The sequence below is a fragment of the Lactuca sativa genome, chromosome 8, assembly GCF_002870075.4.
Source record: "Lactuca sativa cultivar Salinas chromosome 8, Lsat_Salinas_v11, whole genome shotgun sequence".
Taxonomy (NCBI): domain Eukaryota; kingdom Viridiplantae; phylum Streptophyta; class Magnoliopsida; order Asterales; family Asteraceae; genus Lactuca; species Lactuca sativa.
The window spans coordinates 243,886,916-243,894,713 of record NC_056630.2 but is presented as its reverse complement, the minus strand read 5'-3'; the positions used below and the strand labels follow the sequence as shown (position 1 = coordinate 243,894,713).

Sequence of the window (7,798 nt, the reverse complement as noted above, 5' to 3'; positions counted from 1 at the left end):
TAGCCCTCTTTTCATGATATCATTATTTATTTATTTTATTATTATTATTATTATTATTATTATTATAGTAACCCAATATCATCTTTTAAGCATTTTAACTTATTTCTATTTGCTTCACCTGAGGACTTTACATATGAATGATCCAATCGAAGAAATAGAAAATCATAGGTAATACAAAACAAATTTGTTACTAAATGGATTATATCTGTAACAAAACGAAAGGTAGGGACCAAATTTATAATTTGCTCGTAACAAAATTTCCCCCAAATTTCTGGTCCTCTCAAAACTATCGTCACTGGGAAATAGACGAGTACGGGGAAAATGCGAAGCCTACACTGACGATTCGTATGTCCCCTTTTGTGATTCATGAGTCATCGGTGTTCACTTGGTATGTTTTCTTATTCTTCATTTTTTCTTTGACCCAATTCTCTAGATTTTATGAACTTGCTCTATTTGTTTTTTTAAGAAAATTCAGAAAATGCTACAAAACACACAAATTGGGATCTGTAAGACAAAGAGCATCGGAATTTAGGGCTTTTGAAAACGATACATATATGCTTTTATGTGTAATATAATCCAATTGCATTGATGTATACTGAGAAATGATCCATCTATGCTCGTATGTTTCTGTTTGACCTAATTCTCACACAAATTGGGACCTGTAACACAAGAAGGTAGAATTTTAGCTTGGTGTAAAATGATGCATATAAGCTGATGGTGATAGCCTCTGTTTTGCAACACACTTGCAGCTCCAAATGGTAGATACAATGTCACCACGTAATCTGTAATTACCTGTTTAAGGGAGGAAATACTTCAAACTCAATTAAACCCCTGCTTCTCAGTAGACTCTTTGGTACTTAAAGTCGTATTTTTTTTATTGTGTCAACGAATCACCTATAGTCCTATGTTGACCAGTGGTCATGAAAGGCCTCTATCTTTTCATGCTTTTGTTTACTGTGAGAATATTGGAGAAAAACATGTTTTTTATATTGCTGCTATATATTGAATTGGTTCTTCATATGCTATGAAAGCAGTTTCTACAAATGGAATTGTTACTTTTTATTTTTATTTTATGTATATATAATTTTACTCAGCTTCACATATTATTTATGTATGTATGCAACTGCTCCAATATCATCAAATTAGGTTTTGTATTGATATCTACTGATACATGATATCATAATTGTCATAGGACTTTTAGGAAATTTTCAATTCGCATTAGCAAGTAATCTGATGAAAATGTATAAGGAACAGTTTGAGTTTTGTATACATTTTTCAGAGATCAATACGATATTGAATCTTCCTGGTAATTGCTATATGCATAGTTGCTCATGCTCAAGATCATTATGTACATCATATGCTTTCCAGTTAACTTCTGCAGTGATGATTTATGTGCATTTCTTCTTTCGTTCTATTTTTAACATGTTCACAAAAGTTTAGATTATATACCTAATAGAGTGAACTTGGTATCCTATAATAAATAGAAAGAGATTGTTTGTTTATCATGGTTATGAAGAAAGCGAACTGATTTCTTCTGATTCGAATGCAATGATATCTGCAGTTTATGGGAATTGTTTTTGTTGTGTTTGGGGAATTGGACCCATTTAGTGATCATATGCATTTATAGTGATTGCTTGTGTTGGTGTTTCAGGTGAGTTGTTGGGTGGATGAAGGTTAATACGTATGGGGAATTGAAGCATCCTATGCAGAAACATGTGTTTTTGCCATTGGAGCCTTCTCTGGGTCAAATCTGTTAAAGGTGAGTACACTTGAAATGTTGTTCCTTTATGAAATGTGTTTTTGCAATTTCTCATAATAGCAATGGATACACATACAAATGCATATATACATATACATTGATACACATACAAATACACTAACAAAAAAATACAGATACATAGATACATAGATACATAGATACATTATACATAATTACATACACATACATAGATACATGGATGCTTCCGGATTAACTAATATATGGAGAAATGGTATAAGAAATCATGTATGGCTAGCGAGATAAAGAAATCTCTCCAATGGAACATATATATAATATGTAATCTTTAGGATGTTGAAAAAGGTCTATGAAAATGGAGTGATGTTACAACCATTCCCGTGCTCAATGAATGTGCCTTGCCCATATAAAATTGTTTTAGCACCTTTTCAGTATAAGCTTCTTTGTGCACAATACTCAATCTCTAAACTAAAGACAAAATTTTGTTTGAACTCTGAACCACTATAAATGACAATGAAAATTTTCTTTCTTTATATACTCCTAGTTTTTTTGTTCTTTTTCTTTTTTGAATTGCATTGTGTATCTTATTAGTTTTTATTTTTGAGTTAGTCCTTTTGTAAATAAAGAAGCTAACAAGAGTCTGAAATTTTTTGAAAATCTATTCATCACTTTAAGTCTTTCATTTACTATTGCTATTAGACAGTCTTCCAAGTTTCTATTTTAGCTTTCAAAGTTTTTAAATCTTTCTGTCAAATAGGTTTTGGACTTTTTAATGAAAGATTAATGTTTGAATTTTTCAGAGGCATATTGACCTTTAATTATTTTGTATTGGAATATGATTTTGAAGTTGAAGAACAAACTCTTTTTTTCCATTTGAAAAACTGAAGTTTTATGACCTTTATATTATTTTGTATTGGAATATGATTTTGAAGTTGAAGAACAAAATCTTTTTTCCATTTGAAAAACTGAAGTTTTATATGGAGTTCTAATTTTTCAGAGAACTATGTTTGAAAAACACTTTTATGGCAATATCTCTTAAAATATCAGTAGCTCACCCTTATCAATGGTAAAGAATGAAGAAATCAATGCAGCTTAGGCATACTAAACAAAGACACATACTCCAAAATTTCCACAAAAGCATTGTTAGAAATAAGTTGCATGGAAAGTTCTATAAGAAAAAAATATGCTTTGTGCATTATGGCACTACTTTTCTGTGTATGTTTAAAATCATTGTGAGAAAACTTGTGGCCAGATACCTTTACGTCTACCATGGGGCATAGAATTTAGACTTGAAGTTGTAGAACATGTCTTTTATTGGGATTAAAACATCAACCTTGTTAAGCTCAAATAATCTAAAACTTCTTTACTTGCAATTTATTTTTGCAAACCTTAAACCGTTAAACTGAAGTTTATAATTTCCTGTTGACTTCTAATTCATTGAATGAAAACTTGTGGCCTAAGACATTTACATGTGCAATGAGAACTAAAGGAGTATAAAAGCTTTATACACAGATGTAGGTGGGTGTTTTATTATAGTTTTAAATAATTTAAGAAAACTATTAAAAAACTGTGTCTTAAGAAGTAAAACATTAATTGGTTATTAGAACAACTCACAAGCTTTAACACATTTAAATGAGTTTTTGAACTCGGTTGACTTATGTGAACTATTAGAAATAAAGAATGAGATGAAAATATCTGAAAATCTCTTTATGTTTTGGTGTTGGTATATATTTTAAAATCACAAGACGTGACATTGTAACTTATAATAAGAACTGTTAAATTGATAATATTAACAAGTTAAACTAAGTATACTTCATAATTAACACTGATAAGCTATATTCTTATGAAAATGTATGAGATAAAGTTTGAGTTCTGTATACCTTTTTCAGTAGGTACTGTCCTTTCTATGTCAGATATTTGTACCATTATGCTTCATCCAGTTAACTTGTGTAGTGATGATTCTTGATTGCTATGTTCATGGTTGCACATGTTCTCAATCATTATTTACATTATATGCTTTCTAGTGTCCCTAAACTTGTTCCTCAAGTTAACTTTTGCAGTGATGATTTTTATGCATTTCTTCTTTCGTTTTGTTTTGAACATATACCAAAATTAGAGATCATATATACAGTAAGTAGAATGAATTTATTATCTGATAATTATAATGAGTAAGCTTGTTTGTTTATCATAATTACCAAGAAAGTGAACTATTTATTCTCTCCCAAATAGAATGCAATGGTATCATATATGCTGGTAATTGTTGTTGTTGAGTTTGGTGGTATTAAGCATTTTTGTTGATTGCTTTTGTGGTGTTTCAGGTGACTTGTTGATCATATTGGATGTCTCAGTGGTTGTATCAAGTTTCAAGCATTAATTATGCTGATTGCAACATCTTCTAAAGGTTAGTACACTTGACATGTTATGTTGTTCCTTTATGAAATGTGTGTTTGTCATGTCTCATAAGAACAATATTACGGGTGATGTTAAAGTTAACACGTTTGTAGGATCCATTGGTAGACATATTAGTATATTACATGTACATTGATACACCAACAAATACTCACACACATACATTGATATACATATAGATACACTAAAATACATATACATGTACATTGATGTGATACTTCCGGACCAACAAACTAAATCTACAGAGGACGAGATATCAAGTCTTGTATGATTAGCAAAATATATTAATGACTTGTTTAAATCACACTTAAATGTGCTGCAAACTACCAATGAATATTTCTTATTCAAATAAAGTTGTGTTAGAACAATTTTTGTATCCTTATGTCCACAAATATCACTATACGCTCATATTGTTTCAAACCAACCAGCTTGTTGGTAGCTAGTTTTTTATCTCCTATTTTGCAACAAAGGAAACTCATGAAAGTGGTTTTTACCATTTGATTAAGAGAAAAAGAAAAATACCCCAAGACCAAAATACAAGTTTCTGGATATTAGTTATCTAATATCATTTTTTACTGTATATTTTTGACAGAAAAAAGACAGTTTATTTTCATGTAATCAACTTTTTGTAAATATCAACACAAATATTGCATCTTAGACATATTAGAGACCGCACTAGTTGCAACTAAAATGAATTACAACTTTAAAGATATGAGTTCTAGCATGCATCAATAGTTTTATTCAAATTTAATAACCTGTAAATCTGGTAAAGACAACAAAATCAGTGCTTCTTCTAAGTGCATGTGTGTTTTAAAATATCATAAGTGTTTACTGGAATGCCTTAAATATTTTAAGAAAACTTATTAAAACTGTGTTTTAAGAAGTAAGATATTAATTGGTTATTAAAACAGCTCACAAACTTTTAACACATATAAATGAGTTTTGGAACCGGGCTGACCTGTTTGACCAATTAGATATAAAGAATGACCTAAATCAACCCATTTTTCTATAAATGGGTTGGAATTGTCATCTCTACATCATATTGTATTTACTTACATTAAAAAGTGTAATTTAGAGGAACAAACGAGGATAAAATGAAAGCTGATGGGTAATGTAGAAATTCTTTGGGAAGTGGTATTCTATGAATTGAAATGAAAGTATCTGTCATGACATTCATAGTTTCTGGCATTGATTAAGGACATCAAATTTGTTTTCATTTTTTCTCTTCCATCAACCATAATCTCTTATGTTTTGGTGTTGGTATATATTTAAAAATTACAGGACGTAACATTGTAACTTAAAATAAGAACTAATAAATTGAAAATATTAACAAGTTAAGCTAAGTATACTTCACAACACTGATAGTTAGTCTATGCAATCCTGATAGTAGTTTTTGTTTTTTGTGGAATAATAGCAAAGTGGAATACATTTGGTAATCATGGTCCCCTTTTTTGTGTGTGAGTGTTATTTGGGGGTTTACTTTGTTGACTTCAAAGTTTGTGTGGAAGGTTTTGGCCAAATGTTTTTACGTGTGCCATGGGGCATAGAATATACCCAACAGTGTTCCAATTCAATAACACCAATTCGCTAAAAGCCAAAAAAGTTGTAGCAATAGTGGTATCAAACTTAAAAGAAAAAACTAGAGTAAATTACACAAATGGTCCCTGTGGTTTATGCTAATCTACATTGAGAGCAAGATAGTCATATTAATTTGTTTGGGGACACAAAACCTAAACAAAACCAAACTATAAGGACCGTCCGAGTTAGAAAAAATAGTTAAGGACCATACACACAAATTACCCAAAACTACATGACTCCATTCATGTAATTTACTAAAAAAACTATTATATAATTTCTTTAATGTAATTTTGTATTGTTTATTTAGGTCATTTTTAGTGCCTATTTTCAAGTAAATGGGTTGAAATTGTCATGTCTAATAAAACCGTAATGCATTTGAGAAGACTTTATTTTTTTTTTATAGAAGATGATATAATATCTTTAATTTGGAGTTGCAGAAGAAAGTATCTTTTAATTAGGCTTGGGCTTGGCACATCAACCATGTCAAGTCAAATAATAACAAAAAAATTATTTTCTTGTAGTTAGTTGTGTAAAATGATTGGACATCAAAATTGAGTTTATAATCTTGTCTTCATGGGTGGGTAAGGATTGTTGCCAGTGGAAGCCGGATCCCTGAGTTCATTGGATCCTTCAAACAGCTGATGTACCTCAATCTCTCTGCTGCTGGTTTTCAAGGTATGGTGGTTTTACCTGGACATCATGAGTGGATTTGCAACAGGTTTTTGGGGTGTAATTGGAGTTCTGTTGTTGAAGAAGCAGTGGAGATGGAGGCTTTTCATGTTTGTTGAGAAAATCATGGACAAGATATACGTTGCAGTCATGGTAACAGTTGTTGCCAAGATCAAGAGAGGAAGAGAAGCTGTATAGGCCCTCTGGAATGCAAGTAATTCTCGGATATATGTTATCAATGAAGTTTTTGTTTTAATGCTACTATTTGGATCTATGTTTGTAATGTGGATGTTGTTTAAAGGTTTCAATTTTAAAATGTTTGTTATATTTATCATTCAGTATTTTTATATAATATCTAGTTATTAGATTAGACTATATTTGTATGCTATTGTGCTCTTGACCTGTCACTTCTCTTGCACCAATCTGCTGCAGCATCGATCACTTATCATCTTCATGGCTCCAACTAAGAATCAGGTAATCGACTCATTATCCATTTTTTTTTTTCTAGATGTTCTTGTTTTTCATGTTAAGGAAGAAGATGATTGGGTGAAGGGGTAAAGTTTAGGTATTGATTAATATTTTGTCCCTGCTCTTTTGAACATAAAGTAAGAACAACTGGTTTGTGTGATTTTTGTGGTTTGTTTGTGGGTTTTGGTGTTAGTTTAATTTCTTGCATATTCTCTTCTACTGGTTTGCATGATTTGATTCAGAGATTCCTCTAGAATTATTGGGACATGTGGTTCTGAGGGGTTTAACAAGAGGTGGCGTTTGAAGAACGTTCCAAGGTGGAAGTCTAATCAGTCTCAGCAGGTAGCAAACAAATGAACAACAATTCAAATGGAAGCTGAGATCAAACAATTACACAAAGAGAAAACTTAAAAGAAATCAAGCATGGACATAAGCAAGTTGTGTTGTTGTGTTATTACTTTTCTCTTGAGTGTTTAAGCCCTTGATGTGTCTTTGAGCATTGTCATGCTGCAAAAACTTCCAAGGGTTTGGCAATTCCTGCGGTTCAACATCTTCTTGTTCCGTTTTGTTGCTTTCAATTTAGATACAAGTTGATTGATTGCATATACTTCTTTCTTTTTGTATTTGCTTTTTCAAGTTTCTACTTTTACTCTCAGTTTGTCTTGACCATCAATCAACAACAATAGTTAGTTGTAAAATCAAGGAGTCATTTATGTTACATATCTTGATCTATTTTTCAAAGTAGTTAAGTACTTGTTTCCTATAGTTTTCTTCCAAGATTAGTTCCTCATATACATCTTTAGTATCATTTTTCTTCTCTTCTACATCTCCTTTATTACATAGAAATGTACCAATATTTGGTGTGCTAAAACCGGGATTAATACCAATGAGACAAATTGCAATTTTTTGTCCTGCCCAAAAAGATGAGATGGTGACTTG

The 7,798-nt window shown here is 31.1% G+C and overlaps 1 long non-coding RNA gene across 3 annotated transcripts; it reads left to right on the top strand.

Moving 5' to 3' along the window:
* The first annotated feature begins 246 nt into the window (after positions 1 to 246).
* Positions 247 to 6,725, top strand: LOC111899104 (uncharacterized). 3 transcript variants are annotated; one of them, XR_008225357.1, is made up of 4 exons: positions 247 to 388; positions 1,652 to 1,759; positions 4,054 to 4,136; positions 6,309 to 6,725. It is a non-coding gene; the product is annotated as an uncharacterized LOC111899104 (long non-coding RNA). The 3 variants fall into 3 exon arrangements; XR_002852775.3 differs by having other exon boundaries at positions 6,248 to 6,725; XR_002852773.3 differs by having other exon boundaries at positions 6,244 to 6,725.
* The last annotated feature ends 1,073 nt before the right edge of the window (positions 6,726 to 7,798 follow it).